This window comes from Triturus cristatus, chromosome 3_1 (genome assembly GCF_964204655.1).
Source record: "Triturus cristatus chromosome 3_1, aTriCri1.1, whole genome shotgun sequence".
NCBI classification, from domain to species: Eukaryota; Metazoa; Chordata; class Amphibia; order Caudata; family Salamandridae; genus Triturus; species Triturus cristatus.
In genome coordinates this window covers 1105606589-1105622835 of record NC_140583.1, presented here as the reverse complement: position 1 = coordinate 1105622835, position 16247 = coordinate 1105606589, and positions in this window count along the sequence as shown.

Here is a 16247-nt window from a genome sequence, read left to right as displayed (position 1 = left end):
TTAAACCCCTGGGTATAGTGGGATGGAACCTGCTAGCTAGGCAGGTGCGCAATGCCCATTGGGCTGAAAGGGCCATAGCTCCTCCGCCCGCCGTCGTGTGCAGGAGCTCGGGCTGGAGCTGTGTGGGGGTCTGTTCCAGGGAAAGAGGAGGAGAGAGCCTCAAAGTGAACATATTCAGCTTTTCTTTCTGCTGCAGTGTCCTCAAAAGAGGCGATGGGGGCCACAGGTGACTCTCAAGGCCTAGGACAAAAGCTCCACAGTGGGGCTTCTAATTGTGCAAGGCAGTGTGCTTTACTGAGCACCATTAGTAAAGGGGAACAATGCTTGCCCATTAACGCTGGTATGTGAGACCGCATCTGCACTTCAAAGGCAATCTCTGGTATCTGGAAGAAATCGCTAATTTTCTTGATTTGCAATTGCCTTTATATAGTGCATGCTACTCATGTGAGGGGTAATAAGTGCAAAATAAATGCTAGAAAGAGAATAAAGAGTTTTTTGCTTTTTAAATGCAGTGACCACTGTCAGTCCGGACTTTATATCCGATAGCATCTTTCATTGGGGGCTGAGGGTGAGAGGTAGTGGGGGGGGATGAGAGGGTTGTGGTTTTGGTTCTAAAAATGCCAAGTACTGACTAAAACATAACATGCAAAATGATGTTGGCAAAATAGGAGTGGAGGTGGGTATAGTCCTCTGGGTAAAATGTTCCTGGCTGCCTTTCGTTTTTTATTTGTGCAGATATATAGAGCAAACCCAGCCCTTAAGCATTAGAGTGCTTTACGTGAGCACCAAATTACATTACATAAAATCAGATTATATTTTTTTAGACACAAGGAGATTAAGTGATTTGTCCAGGATCACAGGATGTTGAGTTTACGCTGGGAGTCAAACCTCATTTCCCAGTTCCAAAGTCAGCAGTTCAGACCATTAGGCCACATCTTGTCAGTTAGTATTGGCGTCAGTGGCAGCTGGTGATCTTTGAAAGTGGTGAGCGTAATACCACCCAGGAGTTCACCCCATTAAACAAAAAAATAGGTTCAATCATACTCACTTAGACCTAGATTAACAAATATTTTGCACTGGGTTTGACTCACAAAAGTGACGCAATCCTGTGCAAAATGTTTTTTTAATTTACTTTCCAGCACAAAACCTGTTTTTTACTGGAAAGTTGCCTGAAAGAAACACAAAGCAACGAAAAGCTCTGTTTTGTGTTACTCTGAGTTAAAGGGAGGGGTCCATGGTAGGTACATGGGTGTTCACATGCCACGATCCATGGTTTTTAATTCAAAACCCTATCAACTAACAATAGTAGACAGTGTTTTGTACCAAAAATAAACACCAGTTGAAAGCGGTGTTTAAAAAGAGAAATGCTTTTATTTCTCCATTCCCATTTTGCATCTGTACTACACTGTACAGCATACATCCCAAACTAAGAAAAGTTTTAAAGCTAATCAAAGCATAGGCTTTTGTATTGGAAGGGCAAATGTCCAGGACAAAACCTATGCTAGACTCACGCATACACCGTTGAACTATGGTGCAAAGGTGTGTGAATGGCGCTCTGCAGCTCAACTATGTGCCAGCGCTACAGAGAGAGCAGAATGGTGCCATATCTTTGTAGATATGTCGCTTTCCTGCTCTCTCTCTCCTGCACTGCATTGTGTGAAAGTTTTGATAATCTGGGAAAATGTCTCTTTCCCTTCACTCACAATCTCATTTTCACTCATACTTACTCTCACTCACTGTGACTCACACACAAACATACTCATACTCACTGGTTCTCATTCTCACTTACTAACACAATTACACACATTCACTAACTCTGGTCCCTGGTGCACCGTACCTGCTGCACCATTGATAGCTACACCAACGACTCACTTCCACTTCCTCTCAGAACCTCCAATCACTCGTTCTAACAAACTCATACTTTTTCACTCACTCTCTCATTCTCACTTTCACCTATTCAAACACACTCCCAAACTCTGATTCTCACTTCTTTCACTCCCATTGACACTCTCAAACACACACACACTCTTTCAGTCAATCCCATTCACGTTCAATCACACACAAACATACACACATGCATAGAAAAATAACATTTTTGTTTCACTTACCTTTCTTACATAGCTGGCAACTCAGAGGCTCTATGGCAGCAGGGAAGCAGGAAGCTCGTGCTTGGCTTTTTTAACCAGCAAGCCATGATTCCCAACAAGGAGCCAGATGGAGGAGGAAGGGCGGGATTGAAAACAGGAAGACCGATCTCAATACCTCTAGCAGCTTCTTGATAGGACTGGAAGCACAAGCTTAAAAGAAGCTGGGATAGTGCTGGGGATCCTGCCCCTGTTGCACTGTGTGGCTTTTCATTGGTTTTAGGGATGCACTGATGTGAGCACTGACAGGCCCATTTTGGCCAATATCCTGTGCTGCCTGAGGCAGGTCCTCACCAGCTCCCCCCGCTGCCAGTCGCCTCTTTCTCCCACCTGGCTTCTGCTAGGCTGCACCTGCCCTTGGGAGTGAGCCTTGGCAGCCAGCCTGGTCAGGCAGCCAGTTTTTGTTGCTAGTGCAGCCCTTTTAAGTTCCAGTGTTGTCAGCCCTTTTAGCTCCAGGTTCATTGCTGGTCACCATTGTCTCACTCACTGTTTTCCCGCCTCCCGCCATCCGGTTCCCCAACACACCTCCCAGGACCTACTTAATGGAGGCCGCAGCGCAGATGAGCCGTCTGTGCCTGTCTTTACCTGGACTGCGCCTAGTGCCAGGAACCCAGGCCCTCCGGCTACCCACAGGTACACCTACGCAGTTCTTCAAGCTCGAGACTCTGGTCGCCGCAACAAATGCTGCCTGGCTTCTCCTAATTACACAGCAGGACTGCTCACCTGTCACCGATGTCAGATCACTTGCAACGTAGGACTGCCTGTTCTCACAGATAACTGCACCGCTCCCAAACCGCCGGCCTTCAGCACCCCAGAACAACTCTAATGCCTCCTGATCAACACCATATTGATCTCCAAACACACCACCGAAGTCTGGGACAGCATCTCCACCCTCGCCCCCAACGTAACTTTCATCACAGAGACATGGCTCGAGCCCTCTTCCAACCCCGACATCGCCACCGCAGTGCCCAAAGGCTACAAGATGAAACATTTTAACCACACCAACACACACAGAGGTGGCATTGTCATCACCCCACAAAATCAATCCGCTGCACCACCACAGAAGACAAAATCACGCAGATCATGGAACACCTGAATTTCCAACTCCACACCACTGAAAAACCACCCATCATAGGCACCCTCACCTACAGACCACCAGGACCACGAACCGGCCTTTGCAACACCATCACAGACTTCAACACCCCACTCACCATCAAACCAAGCACTACATCATCCTCGGAAACCTCAACTTCCCTCTGGACGACCCCACAAACATGAATTCCACCAACCTCCTGGAACCAATGGACAACATCTACCTCACCCAGTTGGTCACAGACCCCAAACACAGACAGGGCACACACTGGACCCTATCTTCACGTCCACCAACAGAGTCAAATACAGCCATACCACAGAGCTCACCTGGACCGACCTCTCCATCGTCCACTTCACCATGACAGGACCACCTTGCACCGTCCCAACCCTCCCAGCACCTCCTTCCACAGCTGGAGCAAAGTAACAAGAAAGCAATGGACGGACACCCTCAACACCACCCAGCCCATGCCGCAACCAACATTAAGCAAGCAGATTTAGAGCTTCAACACCTGGATCACTAACGCTGCTGACAAAGTTGTCCCCATCAAAGCAGCTAAAACTCGCAGATTCACCAAACAAACCGGCTGGTACACTCCAGACCTCAGCACAATGAAACGCAACTGCAAACAACTAGAAAGAAGATGGTGCACCATCTGAGATGACTCAGACCGAGCCACCTTCAATTCGGCCCTCAACCAATACCACCAACAACTAAAATACGCAAAAAAGGACACACTTTCAGTCCGCATCGAGGCTACCGCCAACCACACTAAGGAACTCTTCACCATCGTCAGAGAGTTTGCATGCCCAACAGCCCGTGACAGCCAAAGGACCTTTGTGATGCTCTAGCAAATCACATCCACAACAAGATATCCACCAGGAACCTCCCCCTACTCCTCCAAACATCACCCTTGCTGACTGAAATCAAAATTGAGGAGAGCCAGGAGTACTTATAGGAAGGCATTGACAGCCGCAAAGCACACATATAAAGAAACCATCTGGAATAAGTTGTTAATTTCGGGTAAAAACCCTAACAGCCGGGGACTTTTGGGGCATCATAAATGATCTCAATCAAGGGGTTAAACTCCAACAGGAAGCCGGGGTTGGTGCAGATACCTGGATCAGACACGTGCAAACTCTATACAGTAACACGGAGGCAGGTCACATCAACGGCTCAGGGGCAGTGAAGGACCACACGGAGAAATCAAAAGGAGAGAATAAAAATAAAAACTGGGTACTCGTGCAGGAATAACCGGAGAATGGGTCAATAGAATTAGATGATTTAACCAGCAAAAACGAACTAAGGATGATAATTTTAAGATTAAAGACAGAGGGGGCAGCAGGTCCAAACGGGCTGCCAAATGCAATCTTTAAGCACGACCCGGACCTGTGGTCGGAGACCCTAACACCACTGTTCAATCAAATATACAAACAAGCAGAGTTACCCGCCTCCTGGAAAGGTAGCATCATCCAACCCATATTTAAGCACGGTGACCATCGTAACCCCTCAAACTACAGATTGATATCCTTAATAGATGTAGAGGCCAAATTATATGCCTCTTGCATCTTACTTGAATTACAAGCTTGGATTTTAGAAACAAAGATCATGCCAAAATTTCAAACAGGACTTAGGCAAGGAATGGGAACAATAACTAACCTAACTTGTCTGGCAATCCTAATAGATCAAGCCGTAAGAAAAGGTACTCGCCTGTATGCCTGTTTCATAGATATCAAGTCTGCCTTCGATCGAGTAAACAGAGAGCGCCTATGGAGTAAGTTGGAGAGTTAGGGGCTGCCACACCAGCTCTTAATAGCCATCAAAGCCTTACATCAAAACACTTGGACAAAGTTGAAATTGGGAAATGGAGGTAGTACTACAGGGAATATCTCAACGCACCAAGGTCTAAAACAAGGCTGTGTCTTAGCCCCACTCTCTTTAATCTTTTTCTTTCTGACCTTACAAATGCGATCGAATCAGTAGATAGCCAACCCCCTCATTTGGTAAATAACCCAATATACTATTTACAATACGCTGATGACATAGTTTTGTTGAGTAAAACCCCAATCGGTTTACAAAGAGCCATTAACAAACTAACATCGTACTTAGAAAGGGAAAGCTTGGACCTAAACAAAGAAAAAACAAAAGTGGTCCGTCTGGTTGACCCGAATAAATTAAAGTACAAATGGATGGCACAAGGGATAACAGTGAAAGAACCAGAGAATTATTAGTATTTGGGAATAACTGGTTGGCGTTGGGCCCTTTTGTGTTATCTTGTTAACTCGTATTATCTGGGGGGTATTTGAGGCCGTCACTTGGTCTCCTTCTTAGGTTTGTAGGTGCTAAGATTTCCACCAATATGAGTAAGAGGAAGGCTGAGGATAGGTTGGTGGGGACCCTTGATGACGACCTAACAAGGGCCGAAACAGTAATCAATGATAAGATTCTAGCTGTGGAACGAAGGCTATCTTTGGAACCTGCTCCAGTATTACCTTGTGCTCAGCCCACAGCTGTCCATGACAATCCAACGTGCACTGGGTCTGGTATTTCCTCCCCGGTGGGCCCTGTAAGTTTATCATCTAGGTCCGGGCCCATAGATCCCTCCCTAATTGTAAGCTGCCCCACTAGTCCTGCTATGGTTACCACAAGGGCGAAACAAAGGGTAACAGGTACCAAAGTTAGAGAACCACCATGTATGAAAAGGAAAGGTCGGGGTCCTAGCAAGATAAATGCTCCCAGGGCTGTTCCCGGCACCATTGAGGCACAAATTCATGGAAATCCTATTGCCTCTGCAAATTTTACTACCTTGCAACCTATGACTCAGCAGAGTTTTGAGCTCCTATGTTCTTCACTTAGGGACCAGTTAGTGTCCCTTATACAACCTGTTTTGGAAAAATTGGAATCTGTGATGGAAAGGCTTAATAGTATCGAGGGAAATCTGAAAAACACACAATTGTCAGTTGCCTCACTACCTGAGCAGAATTCTAAGGCCGGGCTTACTAATTGCCACCATGACTCAAGATCTCATTTAGTTAACCCCCCTGTTCCCACTGTGTCTAGGGCCCATACAAATCGGCCCTCGGCTCTATTTAATAAAGCTACCAGGCCGCTGACCGAACAACAGCCAATGGGGAATTTGTTAAGGCCTGATGCCCAGGACACAGAGATATTAGATGAGTTAATTAAATTACATCTTCCCCGGGAAGCTACACCCCACACAGTTATTTTAGCTAACGTTCCAACTCTTCCTGGCGGGTCTAGAGAGCACTGGTCTAATCTGAAAAACAAAGCCCTGCACTATCTAGGGAATACATTTGGGGTTAGTAAATCTCTATTTGAGGAATTCAAAATGGTTAGGCGGGTTACCTGGGTTGGGCATTCCCAAAAGGCAATGGAAGGGGACTGTGTGGTGTTGAGTTTTAGGTCCACTCTACTGGTAAAACACATATTGGAGTTGGCTTCCCATCATGTTCCCTCCCCAAATGAGATTATGATTTTACCCCTAGGCTACTTTTATAGACCAGTAAGGGTCTTGACCCACTTGCAGTACCGTGCCCCACATAATGCACCCCAGCAGGTTTTGCAGTCTACTATGTCACATAATCGGTTTTCTGTTTTATCTACCCTGGAGGATAATGACTGACTGAGGGATGGCACTGACCTCCCCTGGTCTGGTGTGTCTGGGAGTTTATTGCCTTCCTGTGGGGAGCTACCTACTCAATTGATCTTAACAGCCCTAGGAGAAAAATCTGCACCAATTCTAAACCCGATACTTGGAAGTTCACCAAGTATCTGTCTTGCGCACCTCTCTCATCTGGCCAACCAGGAGGGGAACAAAACATCTGATCGTCATAATTTAACAATCTCCTCCTGAAACATAGCTGGTTTACAACCTAGATTGGTTGTTCCTGACTGGGTGGCCTTCATTGATCAGGTGGATATATGGTGTTTCCAGGAAACATGGGCGGTAGAACCCATGTTTCGAGTGGGGTATGTGACTTTTTTTAAACCAGCAATTAAGGGCCCCAGAGGTAGACCGGTGGGGGGATTGTCCACTTGGGTACGCCAAAGTGAGGGTATCACAGTCGTTGAAGTCCCGACTGATAACCCTGACATTCTGGCCATCAGGGTCTCCTCCACAAGGGGCCTTAACATCCTCATTATTAATATCTATGTGAGGGGCCTTCCAGGGGGTAAATGCTCCCCGGCAGTCTATCTCTTGGAAGAATTACTTAGCACTGCACCTAAAGATGGCCACAGGGTGGTGGCTGGTGATTTTAATACTTGCTTTGAACCCCTGGGGGACGATGATGGTAAACTGATTGAGGCTGAGGACTCCGTGTGGGGAATTCCCCAATTAGAATTAAATCCCATTAGGAAATGGACCCAAGCAGCCATCCATGTGAAGGGCCTGTGCCTTGGAAAGGGTTTGAGGGCTGCTAACGGCAGAACGACTTCGGACAGGTCTGGGAAGCTGACTTTTAACAACGGTAGAAGCGGGAGTAGAATTGATTATATCCTGGTTGTGAGTTGTGGCTGGCTGTTATTGACATGGTGGTGTCAGAAAGGTTAGAAAGTGATCATAACCCTCTGACACTGTCTTTATCTGACAGCAGTTTTACTGGCCCCCGCTCCGACGATGGTAGCCCTGCGTACGCGCAAGCTATCCTGACCAACGACCTGAGAAGGGTCCGTTGGCCAAAGATTGTTTCCAATGCACCCGTTCTGGCTGTTATCAGGAGTATGGTCAGCTCAGCTATGTGCCAACTGACCAGATGTGAGTCTGAGGAAGGGATTAAGCGCAGTATTCCGGGTATTCACAAAGAACTATTTGAGGGGCTTAAAACCTTTTTTATTAAAAGTGTCCCTGCTAATGGTAAGTTCAAATGCTTGAGGGAAAACTCTTGGTTTGATGCAGGCTGTAGAGAGTCTCGCAATGCTTTAATAATAGCCATAAAATCTAAGTTACCGGAAATCATTAGGAGCTGTAGAGCTGCGTATAAAACTGCCCAAAGTAAAGCAAAGAAAAACTGGGATGAAACACGCTGGTGCGAGTTATATGAGGCGTGTGAGGGCAGAAATTTGTGCCAATTCTGGCACCTCCTCAAATGGGGTAGGAATCCGCAGGATATGTCCCCGGTTACTTGTGTTGAACCTGATCAGTGGGTTAGCTTTTTTGAAAATCAGTTTAAGTCCAGGGATGGACCAGAAGTTGATTCACGGTCATATAGTGGTGCTGAAGTTTTACAGTTTGCCCCCAGTGAAGTGGCTACAATCTTGAAATCTCTCCCGAATGACAAAGCCCCGGGACCTGACTGTATTCCTGCAGATCTTTTTAAGCAGGAGCAGGATTTATGGGTCCACTCTAGCAAATGCGTTGGCTAGGGGAGCTTCGGTTCCGGATTCTTGGTTCGGGGAGGAGATATTGCCGATCTATAAGAAAGGTGATCGCTCCGCCCCGGCCAACTATCGGCCGATCAGCCTCATAGGCGCTGTTCAAAAAATCATAGCTCGCTTGCTTTTGGGTCGGATAACGTTTTGGATTTCCGAAATTGATATATTACCGCCCCTACAGGCGGGTTTTCAGACACATGTCGGAACCATTGATCAAGCCTTTAGATTTATGCTTTTATACTGGAAGGAAGTACAGCTTGGGGGTGGCATGCTTTTTGCAGCCTTTGTGGACTTAAGGTCTGCATTTGACTCTGTGCCAAGGCCCAAACTGTGGGAAGTCCTTCGGGAGATGGCCATGCCGCTAGAATTATTGCGGTTGTTGATCAATCTGCATGCACACACATATGCCCAGGTTCGCTGGGGAAAACCAGGGGAGGTGACAGCAAGATTTGAGGTGTCCAAAGGAGTTAGACAAGGTTGTGTTCTGGCCCCCACCCTGTTCTCCCTGTTTATTAATGGAGTAACTAAATATTTTTTTAATTTCCCGACAGATGCACCATCCATAGCTGGTATGAAAGTCCCCCTGCTCATGTTCGCGGATGACACCCTTATAATTTCGAAGACACGACAGGGGCTACAGCTAGCACTGTCCCGATTCAAGTTGTTCTGCCGCGATCATGAGCTGGAGGTAAACGTGGGGAAGACCAAGTTTATGGTCCTTCGTGGTGCTCGACCAGTAAAAGCCAGGGTTGAAATGGGTGGTGATATTTTAGAACAGACTTCCAGCTTTACCTACTTGGGGGTTACTTTCAGTGATAACTTAAGATGGAAGCCCCAAATTGATCTTTTCAGCCTTAAGCATTCACAACTTGGTGGAGCTTTACTTAAAGAACATAGTCAATCCATAACTAAGCCTATGGCCCCCCTGATCAAAATTTACGGGTCTAAAATACTCCCCGCTGTAATGTACGGTGCTGAATTATGGGGGTTTAGCAATCTGGACTCTCTGAGGGTGGCACAAAATAAATTTCTAAGGTCAGCAGTAGGGCTTCCTCAATCATCTCCACGCATTCCCCTCCTATATGACCTAGGCTGCCAGCCTGTTGAGGACATGGTGCGGTATAGGCCACTGGCGTTTTGGCGACGCCTATGGACCACCCCAGAATTGTCCTTATATGCTAAAGCACTGCTAGAAGTTAAAGCCCTTGGGGGCTCCCATAGAATTAGTTGGTTGTCTGAAATCAAAACTATCTTGACTGATATGGGCATGGGTGAATTATGGACTAATCCTGAGACGGCTGTTTTCCCCCCGAAAAAGATCTTCAGGGACACCTATTGGCAATGGATCATAGGTAAGCGTCATGCTTCCTTGATTGGCAGCCCTTTGACTTTAACATACCTCGATGTCAAGGATGAATCTTCCTTTGAGGTGTATTGGGATGTAATATCAAAGCAGCAGGATCGGAAATTATTCCATCAATTCAGATTAGGTACCCTCCCGTTACGCTGTTTTACTAAAAGTTGGAACACAACTGGTAATGACATATGTCCCATATGTGAGGATCAGATTGAAACAGTCGACCACTTCTTATTTGTTTGTCCCGAGTACCTCCAACCGAGACGGTTGTGGTTGCGCCCTATATGCCGCGAAATGGGCGCTAGATCAGCACAGGCGGCCAGCAGAATCCTAAAGTCTGACACATCAATATTTGTGGTTATTGGTGTGGCTAAATTTATTAGCTGGGCATGGCTTTTACGGACCCGGCATATTAGTTACAAACCTCCTGGCCCCATATAATGCTGAGGCTATTGTCGTGTAGGCCTTAATTAGATTCAAGTCGCCATTAAACTGTAATTTAATAACTTTTTATTACTGTTTTTATTGTGTTATCTTTTAATTGGTCCATTATGTTTTCTGCGTTAATTTTACTCCTTTTTAAGTAATTGTATTGATGAAATGTTAATATGTCTTTTATGATGGAATATTCGAAATAAAGACTTTTTTGACTTGGTTGGTTGGAATAACAATAACAAAAGGAGGAAATTACAATGACCACAAAACAGCATTAAAAGCAAAGGCACAATCCTTTATTTTTGCCCACCGCTCCCTAAAAGGAAAATTGGACTGTCCCAACTATAGCCACCAATTAAAAGTGATGGGAGCACAGATAATGCCGACTCTATCGTATGGCTTGGTTACATGGTGTGGGAAGGAGGCTGATCTTTTAAACAACTTACAGATCAAAATTTACAAAGCGGTCTTCAATCTGCCTAAATCTGCCTCAGCCTCACAAGTCAGGCTTGAATTTGGTCTGCAAAATCAGAAGTACCGGAGCATGAGCGGCTTCGTGAAACTTTGTCATAAACTTCGAACTGCTCACTCAGAAACATTGGACTGGCTAAGCTGGGAGGAAATAAAAAAAGGTGGGGAAACTGAAAAGCCGAACATCTGGGGACAATATCTGAAACTTTGTGTGGAAAAGCTGGAGCTGGAATCAGTCTGGAAATCTGGGTCAGACAAGGCAACGCTAAGCAAACTAGCCAACGCGGTGGCAAAAAGGAAATCGTTTATGGAGGATAAAGAGACTTTGGCAAAACTTCGGCACGGCTGGACCATCATGAACTCTTTCACAACTCTAAAACCACAGCCATACCTAGTATCCCTCTTCAACGGTCATCTCAAAAAGGCATTTATAGCCTATCGGATGGGGATGCATGTCTTAAAAGACCTACTACCATCTAGGAAACCGCCTCACCAGACGAAACGATGCCGCCTCTGTGGGTATCATACAGAAACTTTGGTCCACCTTTTCTGTACATGCCCTGATAAACCAGAGACGATTTTTATTGAAACCCATCTTGAATGTGCTAAACATTCGCTCTTGTAGACACACAGTCACATGCTGGCTCAGAGGCTCCTCCATAATCTTGGCATGCCGCGGAGTCAAATTTCTGGAAGAAGCAAAAAAAAGCCTAGAACTAACAGAACAGGAGGGCCAAACAGCCAGTGGGCCACCTGGGACTTCTTAACCTCTGGACTGTATATGCACCTTCCTCAAAAGTAATGGGAGCTGAGAGTAACACTCCACATCCCCAGTATTTTTCCTTTTATAAACATTTTATTTATCTTGTAATGTTATTTTACTATGCAAACTTTGTAATAATTGTAATTAATTATGCAAATAAAATTTTTCTTCTTCTTCACCCTTGCTGACTGACTTCAGGAAGAAACTCTCAAGACCTGGCACTTTGACTAAGCCCAGCAACACAGCGCCTGGATAACCTCACAGGTGGTAAGCCACACTCCACAAGTACCTATTGATTGATTATGTCTACTAAATAAAATAGATTGCGTCTGTGTGAGGGGAACATAGTTGAACTATGCCCCTCACGTGGACAATCCAGACATCCATGTACAGAGTAACCCTGGGCGTAGTGGGCGTAGTGGGGCTACGTGGAGCAGCTCGTAGTGTGGCAAAATCTACGCACACTCACACGCTCCGCGTAGCCCCACTACGCGCTGCCCGCCTCCCGCCCTCATTTTAAAATACTTTAAAGAATATAAAAAGTAAATAAAAGACCTTACCTGCAGTGCGGCGTCCCGGGGCTCCCTCTTCCTGCTTGCCGGTAACTTCTTCACACAAATGCGCATGCGCGGAGCCCCGTGACGCCGCACTGCAGGTAAGGTCTTTTATTTACTTTTTATATTCTTTAAAGTATTTTAAAATGAGGGCGGGCGGGCGGCGGGTGGCGGGCAGCTCCGCTTTGCAGCGGCGTGGGCGTAGCGCTGCCTGCTACGTCTACTTCGTAAACGGCGAAGCAGGCAGCGCTACGTGCACTCCGTGGGCGAAGCGGAGCACGGCGCCCAACCTTAGTACCGAGTATTTTATTTGGAAACAACACTAGGTAGCTGGATCATACCTTAGCCCCTTCAGGCCCCTCCTCCCCTTTCTGTCATCTGGATTGCCCATAGGTAGTCACCTGGACCTCAGCACTGTTAATCTTATTTCTGCTTTCTCTCCTGTTCCGTCATCCTCTCTTTTAATTTTCTCAACCTGCCCCATCCCACCTAAATACATTTCACCTTTATCTTGTTCCATATTTAACATTGCCTCCTTATCTCAGCCTGACCTTCTTCACTACAACTGTAGACTTAAAGATCATACCAAAATGACATATAAGCAATGAACATCAAGAACACATTCACAACACAAAGTGTACTCTGGGAAGAGGGTGTACAATTGAGAGGGGATAAGAAGACAAGGTAAATGAATGTCAGTAGTGCAACTGTGGAACTAAGCACCATGTGTCCAAACTCTTGCAGCACAAAGTACCATTCAATAGGGTGAAGTCTGCTCGGCATCAAGAAGTTCATTTCTGTGCCTATTTTATTGAGGCGAGGACGTTGATTGTTCCTCTTGGCATAGGCTGTACACTTAGGGGCCGATTCCGATGTCGGACGGACTCAGGTCCGTCCGACATCGGTCAGGAGCCGTAACCGACCGACCTGCTGTCGTCGGTTATAGCCCTGCAAGTACGATGCGACCGAACAGGGTTCGGTCGCACTCGTATACTTCACAATGCAAGCATGCATTCCGAGCGTAATGCATGCTTGAATTGTGAAAAGCAGGGGTGCAGTTCATCCCTGCACCCTGTGGCCGGCACCCCAAGGTGCCTGCCACCGGGTGCAGGGATCCACAGAGGGGCACCATAGGTGCCCCCAGGCCGCCATTCGGCAGCCTCGCACCCATGGGGGCCCTACTGGGGGCCCCCAAAGACAGTTTCCGACTGCCTTTTCGTGCCAGAAAGACCGACACGAAAAGGCAGTGAAAAATTGCCATCGTACTCCCTCGGTCGTAAAGAGGCGGCCAGGGGAGTACCGAAGGATTTCCGGACGGCGGACGGGCTCTCCGAGCCTGTCGTCAGCCATCTCAAAATCCGAGTCGGATTCCTTTCCGACCGAGCCCATCGGAATGGCTCGGTCGGAAAGGAATCCGGCCGACACATTCTGATTTGGTAGGAAGGGCCTTCCGGCCGAAATCGGAATCGGCCCCTATGAAGACATAAGCAGTTCTTGCACTGAGGAAAGTAGGTTCTTCTGCATTCTGGAACGTGGAGCTATGCCACATACAGACCTCATCATCTTGTAGAGCTGAATTCATTTCTCTGCAGGTATAGCTGAGCTCCAGCACAGATGCAGCCAAGTGCCTGCATACATAGTGCAGAACCCATGCTCAGATAGAGCAAATACCATGTACCATGTACCCATAGGTAATTTCTTTCATTGAGCTGGAGTGCAGTCCTGCATACATAGCTCTGTGGACCTGGGCAGACAGAGGTGAGCTCTTCCAAGTATGCAGCTGAACTCAATTGCAGACAGCGCTGAGCCTCTGCACAGACATAGGTAGAGGTGAGCCAGTTCACAGGCAGTTGAGCTCTTTCAGACTTAATTCCCACAATGTAAAACCCTAGGTTCTGTGGGGACTGAGAAAACAGGACCAGCTAGTATTCCATGGAAGTATCACACGTCTCTCACCCAGGTTCATCTTCCACATGGTCTGTTTCTGATAGGGAGTGAGGAGCAGAGGGTGGGAGGGACGATGACAGTGAGAGAGAAGGAATTAAGAAAAGCGATTGAAGAGAGATTGAGAGAGAAAGAGGGGCAAGGTAGATAGTAGTGAAATAGAATTAGCCTTGTGTGAGAATATAGGCAGAAAAGTGAGAAAGAGAGGTGCAGGAAATGAGTGGAGAGTGTGACTGAGATGGAAAAGGACAGTGAAGCGGGAGATGCCAGAGTGAGAGACACATGAACAATACCAATTAATGTGGTGAATATGACTGAAACCCCGTCTTCTATAGAGAAAGGGGTAGGCACTCTCACCAAAGACTAGCAAACAATACTCTCATGGATAGTTCACGTTCATTGTATTTATACACTGTGCCCCTTATGGGAATGCTTTCGGTGGAAGACAACGAACTAAGGTCTACTGAATTTTTCGTGGGCTCTTTTGTTCATGTGCCTATTTCTACATAAGTCTCTAAACATAACTCTATCCATCCACGTCACCCTCTTTCATTCTATCCAACCACCTCTTTTTGCCTTTTATTATTCCACACTATCTTCCCTTCCTTCCTTCTCTCCCGTCTTCCTTCTTCCCCTTCCTTCCCTCACTTCTTTTACCGCCCTCCCTCTTAAATCCAAACTCTCTCCTTTATTAAAACATACTTGCCCTCCGTCCCGTAGTCCCCTCTCTACCCAATCTTTTGTTACCCCTCTACCTGAGTTGCTCCTCTCACTCCTTTTCTCCTCCTCTCTTCCCTACTCCCTTCATCCATTCCTTTCTACTTTCCTCCCCTCCAACCCTTCCTTCCTTCCTTTCACCCTCCCTTTCTTCATTTGTCCATCCTTCTTTGATCTGTCCTTCAACCCTATCCCTCCTCTCCTTACCTAAACCTTTAACCAAACCGAAGGAAATGAATCGGAGGAGGACGTGCTTTAAATGGAAATATAAAAATCCAGGTACTTCCCAATCAGAGTGTCTATTTGATTGTGAGAAGTGACGCTACCCTCCGCTCTCTCCATTAAATATATTGCAGTAGTACCGAGAAGTGCTGGCATTCTCCCTGTTGAACTCTCCCTGTGGCACCCAGTACCTCACAATTATTTGCTGCCAATTTAAAGCACTGGGAGGAGGGGAAGATAACGTTCAAGCCCAGATTTGTTCAATTGTAAACCGAAAACAGCTGCACAATAAACGTCAATAAATGCCATATGTCATATATTGTTGCACAAGTAATACTCCAGTTAATATGCCTTTATTCTTAAATGAGTAGATGAGACACTTCGTAAAATATTCTTAATAAAACCCATTTTTTGAGGTGTAACGTTGAAATGTATGAACTCTTGGGAGTATTTTTCTATAAAACCCACTTTGTTTCACTCCTAAAATCGAGAATTAAAAAAACAGATGTACAGCAATGTACAAAGCGCAAACATAGCCCAACCGGCCTTCAGAGCGCTGCACAGCTCTACTAATTATTATCTAAATACGGTGCAAGATAGCTAAGAGAACTGAATATTATATTCAGGGCCACTGGAATTATGCAGCTGGGGAGCACCAAATTATGCGACAGGTTTTCCTAAATTATGCTGCAAGAAAAGGTCAATTATGAGGCAAAATGCAGCACCGTTTAAATTATTATTACTTAATTATTTTGTCATTTTTACCCATGGCAGTACTAACTGGGCAAAGGCTTTTCCTCATTAGTATCAGTTTAGCAATCAAATACATAAATAAGCAACTGAACAGTATCCAGTTAACCTTTGGGAAGGGCCTTCCACTGCACACGAACATCATCACCCCTTTTATAGTTACTTGTGATCTGTTTGAGCAAGAAATAATTTTTTTTTGTTATAATCTGCAAATTATGCAGCAGATGATGGATTATGTGGCAAATCCACAATTATGTGAATGAAGCTGCGGCTGCAGAATTGCATCATTCTAGTAGTCTAGATTATATGGAATGAAATTGGTGACCGCAGATGCAATATATTGAGCTTATTCCACGGCAATGAAAACAAAAATGTGACCCAATACCACATTATTTAACCCCTTAAC